Source organism: Calidris pugnax, unplaced genomic scaffold (genome assembly GCF_001431845.1).
Source record: "Calidris pugnax isolate Ruff unplaced genomic scaffold, ASM143184v1 scaffold153, whole genome shotgun sequence".
Taxonomy (NCBI): domain Eukaryota; kingdom Metazoa; phylum Chordata; class Aves; order Charadriiformes; family Scolopacidae; genus Calidris; species Calidris pugnax.
Window position 1 is genome coordinate 1,269,356 of NW_015090999.1, and position 14,815 is coordinate 1,284,170.

Here is a 14,815-nt window from a genome sequence, read left to right on the forward strand (position 1 = left end):
TAAACAGCACTTATGCCAAAATCCTGAAAAGATTCCCATGGAAAGGGTCAAATTCTCTAGCGTTTATGTCTCTGACAAAATGGCCAAACTGAAATATTTTAAACAAACAGCTGTTAATTGTTGATACAATATTATAATGTTATTAGGAATGAGATCTGCTAGCAGAGGAAAGCATATGGAAAGAGATGTTCTAATTGAGTTTTCATAAAAGTGCCTCAAAAAAGATTAATCTAGAAGTACCATTATAGATGTAGTCTCACCTTTATTTTAGGGAACACTTTGATAAAATATCCAATAAGAATCAAAGAGTTCAAAGGTTTATGAAGCATTGCCAGTGTGTAGATTTGAATACAATCCTGTTTGATGGGAACCCTGGAAAGAGACAAGAAATTCTCTTTCACATTGAAAGGAGTGCAGCTAATACTAACCCTTTGTAACCTTAATAAAAGCACAACATATCTGTGAGAGTGATTAAGTATCTGAGCTACTGGAGGTAGAAATACATACATACAGCACTCAAGCATTTCTCTGTTCTTTCACCTCCTCTCTATGACACAATGAAGTTGTGATCCTGAAAAATGTTCTATAATGTACATCCTTAGTATAGTCTCAAATTTTATTCTATAGCTGGATTCAATTAAAAATCCATTATCAGCGGCTTATTGGAAATATGAGTACATACCAGTTTTCTTCTTCTTTTCATCTGATCTGTCTAAACAAGTAGGTAACACATCAAGAAGACAACTGGGTTCCATATGTATGCAAAGTTTTGCCCATAGGGAAGTGTTTGGTGAAATTTCTCAGCAATCATTCTTAGGATTTAAGACATTAAATATTTTTTATTAAATGACCTTGGCATAAAGATCATGACTGTACTCTTGAGATCTGCTCATGAGTGCATTCTCGTCGATATGGAGAAGGACTGGAATATCTCACAGGAATAACTAGATATTTCTGGTGACTGAATAGCAGTAATTGGGTGAAAATCGCTAATACTATAAACTGACTGAAATACTTAGGGACTGAAAAGAAACAATAAACTGCAACATTGGTGTGAATCATCAAGGCAAGGCAATGGTGGAGAAAAGCACGTACTATTCTGGATCCATCACATTAAGTACTTTAACCTAGTTCTACAGGGCTTCTGTAAAACCACATTTTGAAATATAAAAATTACTTCTTCAGATTTGACTTAGTACAGAAAAGGTACTTTGCTGAGGAGGGAATTAAAGAAATTATTTTAAATAAAGAGAGTTTGACTTCTTCAGTCAAGTAAAAGAGAGCTTTTATAAAATATTATTGTTTTCTGTAAAAACAATTAAAGGCACAAATCTAGTTAAGCTGCAAATCAGTTTTCTTACGACTAATTAGTAGTCAACCACAACTTGTGAGTCAAATGCTTGCAGCAAAGTTAAAGAATTCTGGTACAATCTTCCACTACAAGCGGATGCAAACTTGCATTACGAAACCAATGCAACTATAAGGCAGACTTTGACTGCCCCAGTGTTCTGATTTCTTACTTATATGTTTTGTAGTAAATAGACAGAGACTGGTTCTGATTACATCAGGCATGGCACAGCTCACCTACACAGAGTGAAATTCTTCTCCCTTCTCCCAAAAATACTTACATGCAGACAGCCTGTTCAGACTCACCCTGCATTTGTGCTACCATGCAAAGCATGCCCAGAGCACTAATTGTTTAACCCCCAAATTGTGCCATCCCCACACTAGCAATTCAATACCATGGGCACTCAAGAGACAGTGCCCTGGCCTGAGCTTTGAATTCATTTAATGCTATAACATAGAAATAATCAGTACAGACTGTGAAGCTTCACAGCTAACACTGCAACAGAAAAAGGAGCTGCTACTCCTTCAGTGACTGCCTCCATGGAGTTGTTGTAACACTGTATGTCTGTTGGGAAACGTATTAAAACTTTTCAGTTAAGCAAGAAACTTCCAGACTCTAAAACTAAAGCAAACCAAGTAAAAAAAAAAACCAACAAATTAGCATTTGCATATATAAATGACTGAAATTATAGATCCATACCTCAAAGTATGTTTACTAGACACAACTCAATACACTGAATCCACACCATGGTGATCTAACGTTATGTCACTGCATGTTTCTTGAATGCACTACATAGACATTTGATCTATGCTCTTTAACAGTTACAGTAAATAAACTGTGGAGTTTATTTTGTTAATAAAAATAATGTTGTTATTTATCATGTGTGGAGTTTATTTTGTTAATAAAAATAATGTGAAGTACACACTTCCAGATTCGGTTATGGAAATTTACTGTAATTGTCCCTGCTTGTAGTCTCTCTTTGACATAGGAAGTAGCTCTTTGAAATTGTTTCCCTAACGTTTTAGGGGTGGTGTGTTTATATATACAATTAATTTAGATTAGCAAAACCTTTCAGACTAATAAAAAAGCCTGGCCTGAATTAAGTACAGTAAACGCTATTCTGCACAATAATAGTATTTTCTTTATTTTTGCTCATGGAATGAAATATTATTAACAATAAGAATATTATCTGTGGTAGAAAAAGTAATATTATTAGCTGACTTTGATAGCAGTGAATGCTAATTATAGCTGTTAATCCAATGAAACACATTTCAGAGGTGTGGTTAATCACCACAAATTTCACCTTTCTGTGAATACATAATGAAGCATCAGAGACTTATTTCTAAGCATATCAACTTCTGTCAAGAGATTTTCATTACATCCAACACTGATTAAGCTAAACTTAAGTCTACCATGCAATAGATGGCTTTGAAGTGCTGGTAGGCACAGTTTGAAATGTATCTTTGAAGGGACCTCTATTACTGTATATGAAAAGAAGAGAATATTGCAAACTTGCATAACATACTTGGAGAAAGTTTTTGTGCTTATTGTCAACTTAAATCTGGTGACTGGGAAGAAGTAAAGCATAAGGAAGTATGGATATAATTATAATTAACACTTTTGATCCTTGTTTTCCTTACTAATGAAGAACTGTTAGAAAACTGGGGAAAACTTGTCAAGCTATTGGGATCTATGTGGGATCCTGTGTGTGAGGACAAGAGCTGATACATGTACACACACTGTATATATAGGGGAATGTATATACACTGTACATATACATACATGGATAAGAGGGGATGCTTCCATTTAAAGAGAAAGTCCTCATGATTTTATGCAAGTTTTATCTATTGCAGACATAAACAAATGCTATCCTAGTAATCTAGTTTCGAAGCATACATATATAGAATACATATATTTATATATGTGTGTGTGTATTTTTGTTTTCAAATTTATAGGTTTTTTTCACATTTATTTCAGTAACTCTTCAGGAATATGAAAAACAATCATTATTCTGCTTCATGAGCAGACTAGTGAATTCTTCCTTCAACCATTAATTATATAGAGTGAATGTATCTGTTTTAACCTCTGTGCCATAGCTTGTACATTTGTCACAGCAATTTCTGCTTGTTCATTTACTGAATAAAATACATAAATACATATATTTCAACATGTTGTGTTGTATCTTTATCTGATTCTTGCTGAAATCAATGAGAATGGAAGCACATTCTCAGTACTCTGCTATGCTATACATGTAATCCCATCTTTCTATTTTTACATCACTGTTTACTGTAGATTTCACTACTATATTCAGTATAAATGAAAAACCCAAAGTACACAAAAATCCTACTAAATATTTCATTAGTGCCTAGAGAGTCTCCTGTCTTCAAATGCAATAAATCTTTTGAAAGAAAATGCGAAGATGATCGTCCATTTTCTAGGAAGATCCTGTGGTAAGTTAAGTTCATTTCTCACATCACCAAGACCCTCGTCTTTCACTAATTTCAGTAGCATTTCAGAACACCACGTCTTGCAGGAGCTGTTGCTGCAATGTATATTAAAAGCCTTTTCAACACAATACCATACTCTGAGGAGTCTTACAGCTCTCAGTACAGTCAAGGAAAAATCGAGGTATTCAAAATAAATGCAGTTATTATCAGGTTGGGGCCTCGTGTTATTTTTTACATTGAATAAGATCACTGTTTTCTAGCCCTGTCTTGTCACTATCCTGCTGAACAGCCACATTGCCACTTGATAACTAAAGAAGTTTTCTACTATGTGGTTCTCGTCAGGTTCCCATAGCCAAGCCACTGGTACTTTTACAGTTGAGCTCAACCATCAGGGACAAATACAAAGGTAACTCTGAGCAATAACAGGCTTATAACTGGGGAGTTGCATACTCCAGTTTGATACTAAGTCTGACAGTGTTAAGGACGGCTATTTTACAGGTTCCAAGGAGGACTCATCTGATCAAATATACATCCAAGCTAAGTCTGAAGGCTCCTTCTACAGTCAATGGAGAGAAATGGGCTCATCTAGGAAATGGTTCACCTCAATTCCATGAACTCAATTAAATTGCCAAAAACACATCTAGTGACTACTATGGTGATCTGGGATATCCCACATGGCCTTCAGCTGACATGCTAGAAAGGCAAAAATCTATTGCAGAGCCTATTATATCTGGAATATTTTCAAACACCAGGAAAGCAATTTCAAATATCTGCCAATGTCTCAGGGCATCTCAAATGGCTTTAAGTCCTTGAATTTAAGCAACTGAGTTTAGCCCTAGATGACATTATTAGAATGACACGTTTCCTAGGAATGCCTATTTCTTTCCTTAGCAAAAATATTCAAGGGTAATTAGATCAGATACAGATGACTGCAGTTAAATGAGACGAATACCACATTCAGTGGCAGTTAGATACTGCCTTGAAAAACATTGAACACAAAAGGTATAGGAGCCCTTCTGTCTTTGCTCTCTTACCCTGCCTGTACCAACTCTGCAGAGACTGAAACTGCAGAACTTCAAGGTCTTTATACTGGGGAAATCATGAAGTGTCTGAATAAGCTGGCTTGGGGGCAATTTGCCTCTGATATGGTGTATTTTATCATAATCATATTGTAAAATGTGTAATTACTGCACATTGTCCTTTTTTAAGGAAAGGGTTTATTTAGAAAACTATATTTAATGATGTCTGAGAACAGCAATAACAAAGCTATAAAAATTTCAGTCAGAACATCCCTTTTTCTTTTTCACCCCTTCCATACCTTTTTTAATTTAGCTGTAAATCAGCAGCAAATGCACTGCTTCTCACTGCTGCTCTGAATCAGTATTGTATTTTAATGCAATTCTGTTGATCTAATTGTCTGGCCAACCAACATAGAGAGAAGAAAAAAAAAAAAAGGAAATTAATTCAAACAGACCCAGTTTAATGGGGCTTCTTATAAATAATAGTGGAAATTTTTGGTTTTCTACTGTTTTTAAGACCCTATAAAAACATTTAAAGGGCCTTTGGTATCTAGAAAAACATTAGAGGGTGACCTGGAGTGGTATGTTTATCAGGTCTGTTTTTGCAACTCTACAATACAGGAATCCATAACACATGCCCTTCAGAAACTGAACCATGCCAATTGAGCTCTGTAATGGAGTTCCACAATCTTTATTATGTTTTGGAGATGTAATTTCATGTTATAAAGCTTAAATGGCAGAACAGATTACTGGAGAGGTCATGTCTGCTCCATGAAATGTTGCTGTAGCTGCAAGAGTGAGGGTTCTTCAAACGGAACATGAGCTTTAAAGTAGTAGGACTCATGTTTGGCAGGCAGCTTCTGGAGCTCCAGAACTGTTGTGCTTAACCCACAAAGGCGAAATCAAGAGACTTTCAAAAGAAATTCCCAACATAATCATTTCCCTGGACTTTTTTTGAACTGGGACACCCATGACCAAAGACTATAAATATCTTATTTTTATTTGTTTTTTAATTTTATTTCAATTATACCCCTAATGTGGGGAGGTTGCAATCAAATTCTTATGTGCTAACCTTGGCTCAAGTTTTGCTGATTAATTGCTTCCTTGTCACTATATTCAGTCCCGCCAATCACTATCTGAAATCAGCAAGTTTGCATTTTTATGTAAATCTAAACATGCAATGTACAACTAAAATTAATCAAATAATTTCCTCTAGTAAAAAAATATTATACTATTTTACTAGGATTCACACTACAATTACACTGTTGAAAAGCCTCCTCCAGCAGTAAAATAGTTTTGTTTTTTTTTTTTAACTGAGAGCCAGTACCTTAGAGGATAATATCTGTTAACAAAAAGAGGAAGATAATTAAAATCTTTACAAAGCATCTGTCATCCAGCTGTACTGACTGGGGATTATAGAAGACCACAGATTATCAAAATAAAAAATAAAAAATTTTTAAAAATTAGAAGTTCACAAACAAAAATAAAACAGAAACTTTAGAGAAAAAATAGACAATGTTATGACCTTCACATAAATGCACAGATGTACTAAAGAAAAAAAAACCCTAACTTTGAGTATAATTTTGATGTGTAAATAAAACAATCACCATGTAACATTTGCTGAGAAAAATCAGAATGATGAGATACAGTGTGGATCACAGATTATTGCACTTTAATTTCTAAATGAGCTTAGACATCTGTGAAATTAAAACCCCAGGGCGGACAATTTATGTGACACTATGTTGAGAAAGGAACAAAGCTTTGAGATGCAAATTCCAGCTTTCCATTGCGTCAGAGCAGGTAACCTTGCAAACAACCTTCACACAGACCAGTCCTCTCCACTCTGACTGATGTCTCCCATATGTATCTATTTCTCCTCTCTGTTTTCCAATCAAGTTGACGGCAATTCCCAGTTCATTTTCTAAAGAGACTGATAAAAGCCAGGCTGGACTTGTACCTGTTATTAACCTCTCTTGTACCATTATTACTTATTTTTCTCCTTTGAGATAAGCAGTTACATTGCACTGGCTGATCTTTGCATGTGATGTGTTATTACATAAAAATAGTACTGCAAATGTCAGCCTGTTACTGGGTCATTAAAGTCAGGTCATGATATTTGAAAATTTGATGTTCTTAACCTTTTCAGGAGTTAACCAACATATATTACGCATTTATTTGTCTTTGTTTGTTGTTTTTGTCATTCTTCTTGTTGTTGCTTACATTAATTATTCATGAATACAAGGGCATATATTGTGCTATTAAAAACCCATGAAATTTAATTGATTTATTAATGTTATTGAATAAACTATAATTTAATCATTAACAGCATTTACATAATTATTTTCACTGGCCAGTTTAAGACCCCTTCATTATTTTGAAGGAATCATTTTGAACTCTGTATATGCACAAATAATTATTCAAATCTCTTCCATATATAAACTACAGGATGAGATCCAACAAGATAGGAAATGGCCTCAAGTTGCACCAGGGGAGGTTTAGATTGGTTATTTGAAACATTTCTTCACTGAAATGGTTATCAAGCATTGGAACAGGTTGCCCAGGGAAGTGATTGAGTCACCATCCCCAGAGGTATTTAAAAGATATGTAGATGTGGTGCTTAGGGACAAGGTTTAGCAGTGGACTTGGCAGTTTAGCTTAACAGTTGGACTCTATGATCTTAACAGTCTTTTCCAACCTAAATGATTCTATGATTCTGTGATATACAAACAGAAATGCAATTGCTTTTTCTATATGAAAATAGGGCTTTCTTGCCTATCAGTATCACAACTCAGTCTTCTTTTCAGTTATGTGCACCTTTGCATTTGTTGCAAAACAAGGCTAAAAAATGGAAGTAGAAAAAGGATATTTCTTATTTTCAACTGCAAACGAAAATATTTGATAAAATGTATATCTAAAAATGGACCTGCGTGATATTCTGCAGATATGAATTAACTGCAAATCTCAGCTAATATCTGAAACCTATCATGTGCCAGAGAGGCATTCTAAAATGCCAAAGACTGTGATGCTTTCTTATGTTACTGCAGTCCCAAAAGACAAATATTCATTAGTTCATTAGTTTTTGCAAGGCTAGCATTGCTTTGTGCCAACAACTGAGAAAAAAAAAAATAAAAACAAGGTGGGGTCCAAATACTTGCCATGTTTAATTTGAAATAGAACCAAAACTTTTCTGGGAAACCATTCAGAACAGAGTTTATGAACCCAGACTCCATCTTCCACTCACATACTCAAAGTCAAATTCTCTAAATTAATCAATCCAAGTGTTATTTATTTTTTTTAATTTCTTGGATTCTATGGTTTCTGCAGACAACATATTAATATGAGTTACCAGGTGCCTTCTTTGAGTTATCACATTGAAATTATTCTTATGTAAGCAACGTACAGATAATATGTTTTCTAATTATATACCTAAAATACATTAATTTATATGTAAATGTTTTAAAATATGTTGTTTTATTCATTTGTACAATATACTTGATGAAAGAGGTAAAAAGACTTTCAGGAAGTCTTCAATGAGAACATTCTTTGGTTGATCATATAATAATTTTTTGAAAGTTACTGAAGAACTCTATGTATATATTTTTTACTAGATTTTTATAGATGCTTTTACAAAGGAATAATACCAATGGCACGCTGGCCATCTGTTATCCAGCTTTAAGAATTGAATTGTCATTCCTTTTCCTGATATATCATCTGTGGACAAATGCTCTTGAAAACTTTCAACAGCTCCCAAAAGCACAAGTCATTTTTTACAGTGACAATATTCAAACTCACTTAAAACATGCAGTTGACAATACCATGCTGGAGAAAATGGTTTGTGTATCTTTTTCACACTGCTGAGAATGACTATTGAAAAAATCTTCACAGATGGGACAACATAAAAGGGCAGTTTTACAACCTAATGGTTAAAACAATCTAGCAGTTCTTAAAAACTTAAATTATGAAGTGTACAAAATTGTCATATTAGTGTTACAATCAGTCTCATTTATGAGAAAAATCGTACAAAGCTATAATAACTAAAATAAGCTGTAAAAAAAATCACACAGTAGTGACTCTTGTAGTCAGGAATATCTAGGCTCCAGAAGTGATTTATGACCTTCTTAGGAAAGTGAATGAGCACCATGTGACAAGCTAATTCCAAGCATGAGTATTTTTATGGAAAGCTTTTGCTTCATGTTAGCACAATAAGCTGTTGCTTCACTTACTGAATCTGACACAACCAACCAGGAACAGTTAGATCTGCATCAGAAGGTCATTCACACGGTGAAATACTTTGTTCTTCCTGGTAGTATTGGGGTGGAGAAGCTATCTCCAAAATGTCTGGCTCTTCATAGAAGGTAAATTATGCCTTCACTCATTTTTCTGGGGCATTTCCAATAGTAAATTCTATTGTTTTTTGTTACTGTGTTATTTCTATGAATGAAATCCATTATCAGTGGAGTGCTAATGACAGAGACTCTAATATTTCACCTCTGGTTGACTTTTTTCTTTAAGAAATCTTTGTCTTTTTTGTGTTGGTCATAGACCTACGGACCAAGGCTGTAGATCTATGGTCTATGGCCACCTTCAAAATCTTTTAGACCTTTCAATTTTTTCTAAAGACAGTGTGTGTCTTCACTTTACTAGGACAAGGCTGCATAATCTACCTTGACTTTGGAAATAAACCTTTCTCCAGAGTTTTGGTCTTTCCTTCAGGGAAGTATTCCTCTGCCACACTTGAGAGATAAATTGTCTAAATGAACTTTATAATAACTTTTTACACAGTATTTAATTGTGGACTAGCCTAGCAGGCAGCCTCAGCAGGTGCGTTTCTATCAAAAATAATTTCACTGCATCTTCTATATAATTGAATTGACTAAGTCCTGCTGCATCATGATGTTTTCTCTCATTATAATGACAGCTGTGATATATTGCAAGTTAGTTGCTTGAGTAAAAGAAAAAAGTGAGAAGAAAAAAATATACATTTCAACCACAATTCTTCAAACCAACAACCTGAGAGGAAAAAAACTCACAATAAAAAAAAAAAAACCACAACAAAAGCATTAACTATTTTTGATAATATACGTGGATATATTTTATATTATATTTGATAATATTTGATTATATTTGATAATGTAAGTGGATAAGTGGAAAATAACCTGGAATATTAAATATTTTTGTACAAAAAGTACCTAGACTGTTTTTGGAACATTTGCAATATTAGGAGTCAAAAAATGCTTTTAATGTTACTACCTGCCTTCAAAATATTACTCCCTGTGGGAATAGAAAAAAAAATACTAATGCCTTAAAAAAACTCACAGTATTCTTCAGTTTCTTAGCAGTGAGATGAGCTCTTAAATTCTGCCTGGTAGTATAAATCTTTTTTTCTTTCACTTTTCTCACCAGGAACACACAAATCAAAAAATAGAGCTAATATAAGCAGAAAATTTCATATGAATCATCTGAGTGTCATATTCTAAATGCAATTTGCAGCCATTTAGAAAGTGTCCTAAGAATAACTTACTTTTTAAAAAGGAGCTTATTCACTAAAAAAAAAAAAAAATTAAAAAAAAGAGAGAGAAGAAAAAAGAGAGAGTAAAATAACTGTGCCTCTGCATGTGTTTTCATATCTGCAACTCCCTAATACTTTTCAAAAGTACAAAGATTTTAGGAAATATTTTTTTCAGGTAGTTAGCTATTTTTTTTCAAGCATAGATGAATTTTTTTCACAGATTTGTGGGAGGACTTTGCATAGGAATCAGTGCAAACCTCAGGTTGTTCTTCAAAGGAATCATTGTTCATCTTCTACAGACAGAAGAATTTATAAAAGTCACCCATCAGTGCTTACTCCAGCAGAACTTTAATGCAGTTAAGAAGCAGAAAAATACATTTAAGTAATAATGCAAATCTGATTTAATAAGGTTTTGGTACAAGCCTTAACATTATACATAAAATTTACTATAATCAGATAATATATAGAATAATTGAAAAACTCTATTTTCTAATGTGGACAGGGTATTAATGTAGTAGCAAATCAGCTATCAGATTCTGAAACTTTTCTGATATGTGCTATTATTGTTGAAACTTGTAAAGGAAACTATTGTTCATTTTTATCTTGGCCACTAACATTTTTGCTGTCTCTATTTCCAGCTATTACCACAAGTAAATTGGTATAATCTTCATGAATGTTCTGAATAATCTGTTTTAATTCCTTAGCACTGCTTACTAAATAACCTGATTTTAAAAGAATCATTTATTTAAAAGCAGTATTTTACTTCTAATATCTCAACACGTAATTTGGATTCTTAGACAATAAAAGCATTATCTGAGATATACCTGCCAGTATTGTATCATCATGGTGATTATTATCTCAAAAAATGAATGATCATTTACCACTTTTCTCAAAAGTATTTACATAGTAGCAGTCCTATTTCAGATATGCCTTTACATGTGTTTTATGCAATTTCTAGTTCCATATCTTATGAGGATTTCCAGAGTTGAAAAACCACTGCAAAATAGCATTTCCACTTTACATTATAATCTCTGACTTCACTTAAAAATTTTACCTGTCCTGAAATTTACTCAAGACCTAAGGAAGTCAAAAGGTTATGGGAATTAATTAGGTTCTAAGGAATCTAATATGATCTTAAATCGCAAATAGGTTTATATAAAATTCAGAAGACTAGGGTCCAAGAGTTCATCTTCATCTAATCTCTCAGACAATGAGCATGTAGTTCATCTGATCTACAACAAAGGTGTCTACATCTGCTTTTATGTGCTACATTGGGGAGCTTTTGGATGAACAAGGTAAAGAAGTCATCATGGGAACAGAAACAGAACCCTAGCTTTTCCTTCTCCCATGGGAATACCTACATTGTACAGAGGAGTTCTGTTTCTTGATATCATTTTTGTCCCTTCTGTCTAAAATTGATGGCTGTGCAGAGGCATAACTTTAAGAGAGCTACACCATGTGCCTGTGTACTCTGTATCTCGAGAACTGTCAGACTCTCACGATGATGTGAGCTTAAACCTCCAGGAAGAAAAAAGTTCCAGATATTCCAGTTCTGAAGCTCTATTCCACCAATCAAATAACAATTGTTTGTTCAGAAAATTTTGGCATGTCAGCACACATTATAATGCCTCCTAAAATGCAAATTATGTCATAAAAAGCAAGATGCTGATGAAACTCCCTGAGTGGAGATAAGAACAAGCTGATCTATGTGACCCTATCAACCTATCTTAAAAGCTGATGTGCCATTTCTTTTCACGTTTTGCCACAGACCAGATGTGCTTTGATACGCAACATGTTTGAACAGCTAATTAATATTTAAAAATGTCATTCTGGCATATTCTGTATAAACATACATTTGGAATACACAACATCCTGTCAAATACAAATTAAAAAAAAAAAAACCTCAGCTACTGGCTCATGTTCAGTAAAATGGCTATGAAAGCCTATATGGATGCATATGCTGCAAATGCTTCTGGCTTTACTAAAGAAAACATATTTTTTCTATCATTTTTATTATTTCCTCCCTCAGAAAATTAGATTCACCTTTAGGCATTTAAATACAATAAAAAAATATTTCCAATTAACAGCCTTTGCAAAAATATTGGTTGCATCCATTTTCTTTAAAATAGTAAGTGTATTCTTCCAAGTCAGAAGTCATATAAAAATTTCCTTAGAATAATTTCAGTGTATAACTTAACATATGGTTTTAAACATTAAACAGTCTCCCACTGAAGCAAAGGAATTTAGTAATAATTTATCTTTGTAAAATATATAACCAAAATTGTATATTCAGTTCTGAAATAGTACTTATTTTGAATAAATTTCTAATATTTCTATAATTATATATGGAGTAAACTATAGTTAAGGAGGAATTTATGTATGTATAGCATCAATGGTACTGTTTTCTTCAAAAGTGTTTGCCAGAAATATTTTACCTACCAATTTTATTAATACTTATTTGGAAAATAATTTAAATTCCAATATATTTTGATGTCAGCATGAAGATTGTGCTGATGCATTCATATGCAATGAAGTCTTTCAAGCAGTTCAGTTACAGACAAAATTTACAAAACCATTCAGCTGCCATACAATTCCAAAACAGCAGCCTTTAATCAGAGCTGCAGCTATGATTACAGAATCGCAGACCATAGATGAACCAGGCATGATCTGCTCTGAAGCTGAAGCTGATATTGCTTTTATCTGAAATTGCAAAAGGGTAGGCAATGCCATAATGCTCAGTGGTTAGTCACCATTCTATCTTTACCAGCTCTCAGAGTTTTAACAGTTCACTGAGTGGAAGAATGTGGATGCTCAATAACATCTTAACTTTTATAGCCAACATCTTCAGGAGCTTTTCTGCAACACTGGATACAGCTACAATCAAAGGAGATCAACCATGACATTTCCTTTTTAATTAATTAGCAAACCTGTAATACAATAAGCCATTTCTTCCTTTGTAACTTTTCTCAGACAGCTATACTCAAAATTTCAAAATAAATAATATTTACATACCTATGTGTATATACATAATCACAGTTACAAGCAGTAACAAAGCTGATAAAATATTTTTTTAATCCAAAAGTACCAATTAGTAATAATAGTAAATTTCAAAATGTGAAAGATAAGGCATCAAGTAGCTTTTGGTTAATTTGGATAGTTTGTGGAGCTGGATATGTGAAAAACATACTTTGTAATGAACAGCCCAATGGTGTGGGAAATAGGAGGTGGTCTGTCTATTTTAATCTTAAATTGATTGCTCTTATTCCAGCCATGGACACTGGCATTATAGCTGAATGGAAGCATAGCTGAATAGTTTTGCAAGATAAATAGTTTATACAAAAAGCCATGCAAAAGGCATTGACAAAGTACAGTGAACAGAAAATAAATATAAATCAAGGTAAACAGTTGTATTTTAACAACTTATCCTTATAACACACCTATATTTTGCTAGAGTATTTAATGGGACAGTAGTAATACATAGCACATTTTACAAAAATACTAAATGTCAAGTAGTGATGCATGCTATATTTTGCAGGAGGAAAACTAAGGGTACAAGTAATTTACTCCATATCATACAATATGTAGGAAACTTAGATCTTTGTCTCCAAGTGACATACTAAAGCTTTGTTTTTCTCTTAGGATGTTAAATAGATCAGATAAATCATTCTCTAAATTCCTTATTTAGGGTTATAGATTATGAAATAATGTAGTTTGTTCAAAATATAGGTGTTCTATACTGCAGGCAGTAGCTTAGAGAATTAAACTACAATCAATTTTCTCAGGTAGCAAGTCTTATTTAGTAAAAGCTTCCCAGGTTTTTTTTTTTTAGTTGAAGTTAGCTGTGCAATCAGAGATTCCCTAAGAAGATCTTGAAATCAAACACGTATCCTCCTCGGCATAATTTCAGTACTTTCCAAAGCCCTGCTTGATATTGCTCATCTGGTTTATTGTTCTGTAAAGGTACTGAAAACTACGTTGTTGAGTCTTTTTCCAAGTGTATTTCAAAACCAGACTTTTCCTACCCAAAATATACTGTATCTAAATGACTTTGGGTAACTTCTATATTTCATAAAGAAGCAGCTATGTATTGCACACAGTGGTCAGCAGGAACGTGTGATTCATTAGGAATCACATGGTATTTCTGACTTTTAGAGATGCATTCAGTTATATTATCATACATGAAACACATGATAAAGTCTCTACCATAGACTTTTTATTATTTATCTAGCCACAGTTTAAAATATTTTTTTAGAATGCATTAGAAATCCTGCCAATCATATTTTTTATATATTTCAAAACTCACAGACTATATTTTGGAAAAGACACTTCATATCCCAGATTATCAATTTTTTGTTCATATAAACTTCATATTCTGCAGTTTGTATCTTTCTTTCTTTTTTTTTTTTTTTTTTTTTTTTTCGGGGGGGAGAAAAAAAAAAAAAAAAAAAAAAAAAAAAAAAAAAAAAAAAGTTCTAGGAAAAATATTAAACCC

At 33.3% G+C, this 14,815-nt stretch overlaps 1 protein-coding gene across 12 annotated transcripts in view; it reads right to left on the bottom strand.

Annotated features, from left to right (window-relative positions):
• The window catches only part of GPC5 (glypican 5), a 730,043-nt gene that overhangs the window by 259,538 nt on the left and 455,690 nt on the right, over positions 1–14,815 (bottom strand). For 3 of the 12 annotated variants that reach the window (XR_001413541.1, XR_001413540.1, XR_001413542.1), the window contains one exon: positions 261–372. The exons of the other annotated variants lie outside the window; for them this stretch is intronic. The gene's annotated coding sequence lies outside the window, so the exon portion shown is untranslated. The remainder of the gene's footprint in view (positions 1–260; positions 373–14,815) is intronic. 12 annotated transcript variants of the gene reach the window in all.